This window comes from Diceros bicornis, chromosome 29, assembly GCF_020826845.1.
Source record: "Diceros bicornis minor isolate mBicDic1 chromosome 29, mDicBic1.mat.cur, whole genome shotgun sequence".
NCBI lineage: Eukaryota > Metazoa > Chordata > Mammalia > Perissodactyla > Rhinocerotidae > Diceros > Diceros bicornis.
Genome location: NC_080768.1, coordinates 26,579,096 through 26,589,497, shown reverse-complemented (window position 1 = coordinate 26,589,497; position 10,402 = coordinate 26,579,096).

Genomic DNA, 10,402 nt, shown 5'->3' with positions numbered 1-10,402 from the left:
CAGCAAATCACCAGAAGTCAGGAGAGAGGCGTGGAACAGATGGCCCCCTCATAGCGATCAGAAAGAACCAACCCTGCTGATGCCTTCAACTTGGGCTTCTATCCTCCAGAACTGTGAGAAAATAAATTTCTATTGTTTAAGCTACCCAGTTTGTGTTACCTTGTTATGGTAGCCCTAGCAAACTAATACAAAATGCATCTATGAACACATAAATCACCAGGTCTCAAGAACTCAAAAGAGGAGGAAGTAAACATTTAATCTAGTGCTAATGGCAGACCACTGCCCACAGCCCTGGCTCCTTATTGCTCCTAGCGCTACCAGCTCACATCTGTCACATGGATCCTAATAAGTTGATAAGTGTGGGAAGGACTAAAGGAAAAAATTGCTCATTTGGTGCCAAGTAATCTTCAGTTAAGTCCCACTTTTGTTTATCCACGGCAAAAGCAAATCTTAGTTCAAGTAATTACTAACATCATCACCTACTTGATCAATTAACCAGTTTGTGGATATACTGTAAATAGGATATTTGCTTGTTCCAGCCCACACTCAGGTGAACCTGACCACTGGCCATAGGTACAATGGTGTAGACAGGAAGATTCTGAACAGAATGAGAAGCTTTACCCTTCCAGCTCCTCTCCAATAAGGATTTTCACAGAACCATGGGAATCTCAGCATCAGAACACACACACACACTTCAATAGAAATTCAGAAAGTTCTTTCCAACATCTGAAATTAACACTTTTGCTACTGGGTCCTTTTAAGGATATTTAGGAATGGCTGTCTCTTTAAAACTTGTGTATGGACTCTGAAATACTACTGTAAATCCAGAAATCTGCATTTGGCTCTCAAATGTACGTTTAACATTTTTGGGAACTTGGAGAGTTTGTTCCTAAGCACTGTCATATACAAACCAGATAAATAGTTTCCCTTGGGATTCTTTTGAAAAATCTCATAACACTAGACCTTGACCTAGGAACCAGTGTCAAATTTATTTTCCCTGATGGATTCATTTATAGAAAGGCAAAGTTCCAACTTCAGCATCTGGCACTCAAATGCAAAATTAGGAACTTTTTAATTTGAGCACAAGACCACCAGGTAATAGCAAGAACTCTGACTTTCTCGTGGTGGTGTTTTCTAACTTTCTTGTGTGTGTTGATTTAGTGGGATGATAGAGATGGGCTGGTGGGGAGATAAAAGTCATTTTCTGGGTATTCTAGTACAAAAGCATATTGGCTTGCAATCGGCTTGCAGGGTTATTTTAAACTCGCAAATGAAGAGAGTAGGGGAATATATGTGTATAAATATAAAAATCCTTGATTTTTGAAAAAATTTATTATTTAAAGATTGTTTGTGGTCTTCCCTGAATCCTGAACTTGAATGCAATCTTTAGCTCCCTGAATGCTGAGTATTAGAAAGCAAAATTACACATTATTAATAAAATTAGAAAACACAGAAAATAAAAGTTACCCTTAATTTCACTACTCAGAAACAGCATGGAATACTTCTTTTTTAGATTAGTCTCATTCCAACCTTCTCAAATTGCAATTACACTGAAAAGTTAGTTTTTTTATCTGTGTCTTTCTTCCACTTACCATTACTTTGGAATTATTTTCTTATTTCACTTTCTCATTGTTTTTTCTAAAGCACACTCTATAACTGATGACAGTAGTTGTATCTACAGAGAAGGACTGGGGTCTGAGGTGAGAGGGAGACTTCCTTCTTCTCTTTCATACTATTTAAACTTTTAAACAATGCACATGTGTATCTTTTCAATTTAGAAAATGAATATGTCTAAAACATTACTTTCGTTGGTTGTGTAATTCCATCATATGGATGTACTTAAACATATTTAGATATTTCCCATCCTCGATCATGTTCACTTTTTCCCAATATTTTATTATAATATATAATGCTACAAGAGAGTACCCTTAACGTACGTACTCATCTGCATCACTGATATTTCCTTTGGCTGGATTCCTAGAACTAGAATTGTTGGATCAACGAGTGGAAACTTTTAAAGGCTTTTATGTATTTGGGCAAATTGTTTTCTAAAAGTTGGCACTAATGTGCCCTCCCACCAGCAAAATACACTTGAGCACACCTCACCTGTCCTCTCATTGCTCCGCTACCCACCTTTCCTCTCTCTCCAAATATAAGGAGGAGGATGAAGCCATCGAGTTTCTGGATAATTGGGTCAAGCAAGTATCCTGGCTCCTTGGATTAGGTTTGCTTACAAAGAGAAAGTGGGATTTTCCTTGTTCACTCTTTAGTGTTGCACACGCACACATGTGCAGATGGGAAATGTGATGTGGAGTGAGCCAATTAAAAAAAAAATGCAAGTTGTGATCTCATCTTGCTGCCAGTCATCCTTCATCTGAATGTAGCACACCCTTTTTTTCCCATCAGCCTCGTCTGGAGACGTTCTCACGGGTAATATCAGGGAATCTCTGTCATTGCTCACATTCACATCATCCTTCTCTGGATCATATTTGCATTCCCACAAGCAAAATGCATCTGAACCCGATTCTCACCATACTTCTTATTTCTTCACCAAAAAGCTAAGTGGACTTTCCTACCTAATCTCCCTATTCTTCCTAATGGTGTAAAACAAACAACAAAACCCCAAGGGATTGCTTTGGCTACCCAAACCTGGTCATTTTGTGCTGCTAGTGCAGAAGAGGTGGGAGAACAACAAGGGATTGGCTAATGGGGGCTCTTGGTAGGACTTAAGATGATGACTAGGAGAAGAAAAAAAGCTGATCTTCCCAGAACTCTGAAAGTAGAACCAAGAGTCCTCACTCAGAGTCAGTGGGGATCCCCTTGTCTCCTCCTCACAGAGTAACATGAGCACTTTCTCACTCTGAATTTTACCACACCTGGAGAACCATAGTGAACAGCTAGTGGTCCATGGAACAGACTTCAGAAACCCCTGCATCAAAGTCTTTCTCAGAAAAGAAAGGTGAAGCTAAAGTTCCCCTGTGGAATAAGACCCAGGCTCCATGCTTGCGGCCACTGTGGTCCAGAAGATGCGAATAATCTGGAATAGCCCCGGATCAACTCTACTTTCTTTCTGTATGTTTTACAGGCAACAAAGGAGCATAGGTCAGAGAAACTCAGAGGAGGAGAAATACGAGAATGAGGTAGGAACTATATTATTCCCAGTGTACATCGGAGGAAACTGAGACTTAGTGATGCTAAATAACTTGCAAAATGTCACCCAGTTGGGAAGTGGTTGAGCTGCAGTTAAATCCTAAGTCTTGCTAATTCTGAAGTCTGGGCTACTCCACTCCACTCCATGTGCTCACCCTGTGGACTAGGAACTAATGGAGTTTTGCACTTCAGGGTAGAGGACAAAGGAACACCTGTTAACTCACCTGCACTACCTGGCCAGCGAATGGGCTCAGTCTGCTTTTACCCTCACACATCCCCGACAGAGCACTAGCACACTAAGATCCAAAGGGAATCCCGTGAATGTGAGCAATGAGACAGATTCCCTGAATTTACCCATGGGAATGTCTCCTGGCTCAGCTGGTAGAAAAGAAGGGGTGCTACTTTCAAATGGAGGATGACAGGCAGCAAGATGAGACCAGAACTTCCGTTTGTTGATGGCATTGGTCCCGCTCTGCACCGTCTCGCCCACCACCTGCAAATGTGTGTACGTGCAACAAAAAGAGAGAGATTCAGTGTTAATCTCCCAGCAGTTTACACAGACTTCTGCTTTCATCACATGTCAGATTTCCTTTCTACACCAGCTGTGGTTTGCCAGTCCCCACTTCTGATCCCTTTCCTCTTTCACTCTTCATAAAAAGGATGTCAAGAGCTTTAGCAGAATAGGTACAACTGGGCTAATGGGACAGCATAAATGCAACTTCAGCAAAATTAATTAGTTCAATGTTCACTGATAAGTGAAGTGGGAAATTAAGTCTTTGAATGGCTAATTTGGCCTGAATTATTCAGATAACACTTTGTTTCATTTTACTTACAGAGGCTCAGACACACAACAAATGCATGCACTGGGATAAATGCAGAGAAGAGGAGGTGTCACCTGAAATGAGCTCTGCTTTTACAGGGTCAGAGGAAAAGCACCTCCTCTGAGCACTGACCCCACCCAGCTGAGCTCACAGCCTGTCCTGCCCAGGAGGGCCAGGGGCCAGCAAGAGTTCTGTAAGCAATCTCTCAAGAGAACACATACCATGGAGTGAGTCAGAACTATACCTCTGCATACCTGCGTAAGTACTAGCCATTCTTCCCAAATCTGCCAGGAAGAGGGTGACCAACTCGTCCCAGTTTGCCTGGGATTTTCCCAGTTGAGTACTGAAAGTCTCACATCCTGAGAAATCTCTCAGTCCCAGGCAAACTGGGCTGGTTGGTCATCCCAGCCAGGAAATGAGGGAGGAACAAGGGATCCTCCAGTGTCATACCTGCCTCTTTCTCTCTACAAAAGTAGGGCAACCTGTAACACTTGTGGGCCTGCTGCCCCCATCTAGCTGCATGGGGATGGCATTTACGTCAACTGGGGCAGAGGGCAGGGTGTCTAAAGTTATCTCTTCAAATTTTGTGTTACGTCTCTGAACTGAGATGTGTGTATGTATATGCATGTGCATATGTGTTCGTTAATATACATCACAAGTAATACATCATCACTGTAGAAAATTAAAGACAAGAAGTGGATCAAAAGTATTCATAATCCTACCACCCAGCAGTAACCATTTTGAGAATTTTCATGTGTACCCTTGTAGATTATAATGTAGGCATAGAGATAGGTATAAATAATAGTAAGTCAATTCCAGAAAAATGTAATAACCAAAAGTGATGCTTTGAAACCGTTGTTCACTCAATAGGATGATTATTTATCCATATCAAGAAGTACAATTTTACAACATCATTTTAAATGGCCATGTAATATTCCATAATATGTATATATCACAGATTATTCAACCAAATTGATTAGGTAGGACATTTAGGCTGCTTTTAATTTTTCATTGTTATAAACAGTGCTGAAACCATCATGCTTGTTGCTATATCATTGAAGATATCTTTTCTTATTTTCTTAGAATAAATTCTTAAAAGTGGAAATGCTGGGTCAAAGAGATTGCATTGTTTTTCAGTCTTCTGATATATGTTATAAACACATCTTCCAGAAAAGTTATCACACCAGCAGTGTATAAGAATAGCTATTTCCTTCTTCCTTGAAGAGACTAGGTTTGAGTACTGAGTGGTCTCTAAGAGGTATCTTAGAAGCTATAAGCAGTGCAAGAAGAAGAATTAGACCATTTGCAAAGCAATTATTGCATTTTTAGAATTAGAAAGAATCTTAGAGATCATCTGGCCCCACTCCATCATTTTCCAGGTGAGAAAACTTACCACCATGGAGGAAAAACGCTTGCCCAGGATCAATGGTACCTAGTGAACAGGCTCCTGGGCATTACCCTGGGCTCACTTATGAGGAACTAGAAAGTGGGTGGAGTCCTCACTGTGTGGCTGCCTCTTCTGCAAGTAGCAGGATCAGAGCAGAGTGGAATGAAGCATGACCAAGTAACAGTTGTCTATACTTGGTTCTAAAGAATTCAACTGACTCATATCCATCTCAAATAACTTACCCCAGCCACTCTCTGCACCTTCTGAACTCACTTTGTAAATCTGCCATCCCTATTTTTTAGCATTTGTGACAAATGCTCCAACAACACAGATAAACAAATTTGGATTTGGAAGAGGACTGGAGTTACTTCTCTAATATTAAGGATAGAATTAGGCCTTGGGGCCAGCCCCATGGCTTAGCAGTTAAGTGCACGCGCTCCGCTACTGCAGGCCCAGGTTCAGATCCCGGGCGCGCATCCACGCACCGCTTTTTCGGCCATGCTGAGGTCGCGTCCCACATACAACAACTAGAAGGATGTGCAACTAGGACATACAGCTATCTACTGGGGCTTTGGGGGGAGAAAAAAAAAAAAGGAAGAGGATTGGCAATAGATGTTAGCTCAGAGCCGGTCTTCCTCAGCAAAAAGAGGAGGATTAGCATGGATGTTAGCTCAGGGCTGATCTTCCTCACAAAAAATAAAAAATAAAAAAAATAAAAAAAAAGAATTAGGCCTTGTTCTGCTTTTCCTGTGATTGCTCTTGCTTGTTTGAGAGATTATTTGTCTTCTGAATACACATACACGCACACACTTTTTTTTTAAGTATTTTGATCAAATAAGATTCTATTAAATCTAAATCCTCCGCAGCAAAGATTGCCGTTGATAGAAGTTAGAAATAGCCAGCTAGCTATTCTGCATTCCACAGACGTCAGCTAAATGGTAGAAGACTACTCTTTCATGGAAACCAATCCCAACAGCTATACTTTGTTATAAATTAGTGTCAGGCATTCCTGTTCAACTCAAATTGACACATCCTCTAACTTTTATTGACTCCTCATTTTGCATGAATCTAAATCAGAGGTCAGCAAACTTTTTCTGTAAAGAGCCGGGTAGTAAATATTTTAGGCTTTGTGGGCCATATGGTCTCTGTCACAACCACTCAACCCTGCCATTGTAGCACAAAAGCAGAGACAATACATAAGTGACTGTGGCTGTGTTCCAATAAAATTTTATTTACGAAAACAGGCGGTGAGCAGGATTTGGCCCTCAGGCTGTCATTGCTGACCCCAGATTTAAATCACCTAGAGTTTTGTTAAAACACAGATTGCTAGGCTCCTCCCAAGGTTTCTGATTCACTAGGTCTTGGGAGTGGGCCCAAGAATTTGAATTTACAAGTGTTTAGTGATGCTGATGCTGCTGGTTGAAGGCCATGCTTTATTCTAGGGCAGTCGCATAAGCCTGAAGTGCTCAATAAATTATTAAACTCACATAAATCATCACATTTTTCTTCTGAGTGACTACAGTGCTGGTGTGTGCCTCTCCTCTCTTGCCTCTTTGGAAGGTAAGAATGATTAACTTTTGTATCAGTCAAGCTACTGAGTTCAAGTCAATGGAACTCTCTAGCTAGTGTACGAAGGAAGGATGTATTAAGGTATGTTAGAGTATTCACAGACTCATTGGAAAAGCTGAAGGAATGTATTCTCGGATCAACTTCCAGGAACAGCTCCCAGAACGACACTGCAGAGCGGGCCTGGTGGCATGTTTCCTCCCATAGCTCGAGTCCCAGCCACAGGCTTGTGCCAGGTGGGTCTGATTTTCAAAACTCAAGTCCCATATATGGACTCTAGGGGAGAGGGAGGCTGGAAAATGTCATTTTTTTTGGATTTTATATTTGGGAAGGCAAGCAACTAGAGAACTATGAAAACACATAGCAGTGTTCAGAAGATTTGGCGTAGCCATTATGCATACAATCCCATTACTGGGAAAGAAAAGGTACAGTGAGGAACAGAAAGTTATAAAGCAATCAAGCTCTAGTTCTCTGGGATATGTTTCAAAATAATGGAGTTGGGGTGAACAGAATTTGGGCGGTATAGAAGAGGCGGTATTGATTCTGAGTCGATGGTTGCTGAGGCTGGGTAATGAGTACGTGGAGATTCATTTTTCAGCTCTTTCTTGTTTAGTGTATGTTTGAAATTTTCCATAATAAAAAAGTACAATTTAAAACGGCATCAAAAGCAGAAAAAGGATGGAGTGAAACAGCAATTTCTGAACCCTCAATGGTACGTTCTCTCTGAGAAGCATATACGATGTAATAAAAGACCTTTGGATGGGAGTTATTGTCATAGCACAATTGTTGTTTTAATAGCATTGCTAAAGGGAAAAAACAAGTGACTTTTTCACTGAAAGCAGGTCAAGATAAGGCATTACCACAGTCATTGTGTTTGCTTCACCCTGATAATATATACCACAACCACTTGTCATATTCAGTAAAGCAAAATAAAGTTTGAACGACAGGGCTACCATAAAGGGTTGCCAGTCAATAAAAATGCAGGACCTCAGTTAAATTTGAATTTCAGATAAACAGCAAATACATTTTTTTGCTATGCGTGTGTCCCATGCAATATCTGGGACAAGCTTATACTAAAAATGTATCTGTTTACAATGTGTATCTGAAATTCAAATTTAAGTGAGTATTCCATATTTTAGCTGGCAGCTCTACTTCTATGGCTTATAAAATTTAGAAGAGTCCATCTGCCTCACTCTTCTCCAACTCATGCCACATATTACGTTCACCTGGAACTGGCTAGACTGGACTCCTATAATTATGACTCTCCAGGTATCTCACCCTCAACACTCCTTATGTTCCTAGAAAGGCGTTCTTCCCTACCCTAGATAGGTTCAAGCTGGACTGTCAGATTGACCTTCTGGCCCTTGAAGACAAGTGGAGAAGGAGAGAAGTCATTTGTCTAAATGTTCCCAAGCAAATACCTCCTCTCTAAGATGAGGAAGCCAGACTTAGCTGCCCCACAAGGTCCTTTCAGTATTATTTCAACACAGCTGAGATTAAGACCCCCAAGATGTACAGTCATTCCTGCTGCTGCATCCTTTATATATCCAGATGGGCTCCACAGAATCTGAACTTAAAAGGAAACAAAGAAAGAGTGATTTCATGCTGGAAGGCAGGAGACACCTCCTCCAACCTAACTCTGTCTCAGTTTGTCACTGCTGGTTCAAGATGGTTATCACCCAGACAATCAAGTTTCTGTACTATGGAAGGCCCTTTTGTCTCATCCCGCCTACTGGTCACTTGACAACTCATTAGCATCTCCACTGGAAGTGAGACAGAGGAAGGAAGTGATAAAATATCGTGAGTCAACATGTTACTTGCCAGAAGTTCTGGTAAAAGGAGTAAGAGGAGTTTAAAGGAAGAGAAATACGTAGAAAACAAGAATTTTAGTAGATTGTGGGGATTTCCATTCTCCTCCTCCTCTAAATCAGAGACAAATCAAGAGTCAAGTCTCATAGCTGGGCCTCTCCTGATGGAAGTTTCTAGACCAAGACTAAAGTCCCTTTCCTGGAGTCATAGGAAATATCTACCATTCATGCCTTCTACTCTGAGGTTAAACAAATTTTAGAGTTCTAATGGGGGAAATTCAGTGATTTTAAAAGCTAGCTGCAGGATCCAAATGAACTAGGAAGAAGGTAGAATTCTTCATGAGGTTGGAACAGGTTTTGTTCAGAAAAACGACATGAATGGGTATGTTCCATTATAAAAAAGTAATTAATTCCAGTGTAGGCTGATGATAAGTCTAAACAAAGAAGAATTAAATTGCTTGCTTTGCATAGAACAGGATTATTATTATTATTTCTTTTTAGCACACCCCTTAGGTAGGGAAGACAGGGTCTCAGTGGGTCATAGAAAGGGAGAGAGGTGAAGAAATGTGTAGCAGAGGGGAGGGGAGATCCAAGCAAACATATCAGTAGACAGGGCCATAGAGAGAAGGACGGCCTGAGAGAAACTGCCCATGCCAGGGATGGCTGAGGGATTCTAGGATCTCTCTCTCTCTCTAGCACCTATCTATCCATCTATCTACCTATCCATCTATCTATCCATTTATCTATCTATCCATCTATCTATCCATCTATCTATCCATCTATCTATCTATCCATCTATCTATCCATCTATCTATCTATCTATCTAGCATCCACTTTCAAAAAAAATATTTATTATGGAAAATGTCAAGCATCTACAAAAGTAAATAGACTAGTGTAATGAACCTCCATGTAACACACTCAGCTTCCACAGTTAACTCACGGCCAATCTTTCATCTAAAATGGGCATTTCATCTAAAAGGCCCCACCCATTCAACCCTCCCCCATAAATTATTTTGAAGGAAATTCCGGACATCACATTCCATTGGTAAACATTTTAGTATAGTACTCAATTTTAAGTAGTAGCCTACTCTGGGCTGTACTGGTGTCTCCCTAAGTTAGCTAGTATCCTCATTAAAGCCTGTGTAAAGGAAAAAGACATTCCTGAGTGTCTCCTTTACTCTCAATACTCTACTACAGCACGACTGCATTTTGGACACCAGATGTGTGGCAGTTTTCCCACACCAAGCAATTCTGTTACACCAACTGGGTGTCCTACAATTTAACTCCATTCAGACACCATCTACCAGGGGATAGCATCAGATACCACAGGTTAAGGGATTACTCCTCACCCCCAGTGCAGATGCCAATCACAAGTCCAGGTTGTTACCTGAGCTTCTGACCAACAGGCTATAAATCGGCTGTTCCCACAATTCTCTCCTTGGGTTTGTTTAATTTGCTAGAGCAGCTCACAGAAGATTTTACTTACTAGATTGCTGGTTTATTATAAAAAGATATAACTCAGGAACAGCCAGAGAGAAGAGATGCTTAGGTCCAGATACGTGGGAAAGGACACGGAGCTTCTACCCTCCAGGTGTACCACCCTCCCAGCACCTCCATGCATTCACCAGCCTGGAAGCTGTTGGAACCATCCTTTGGATTTTTATGGAGGC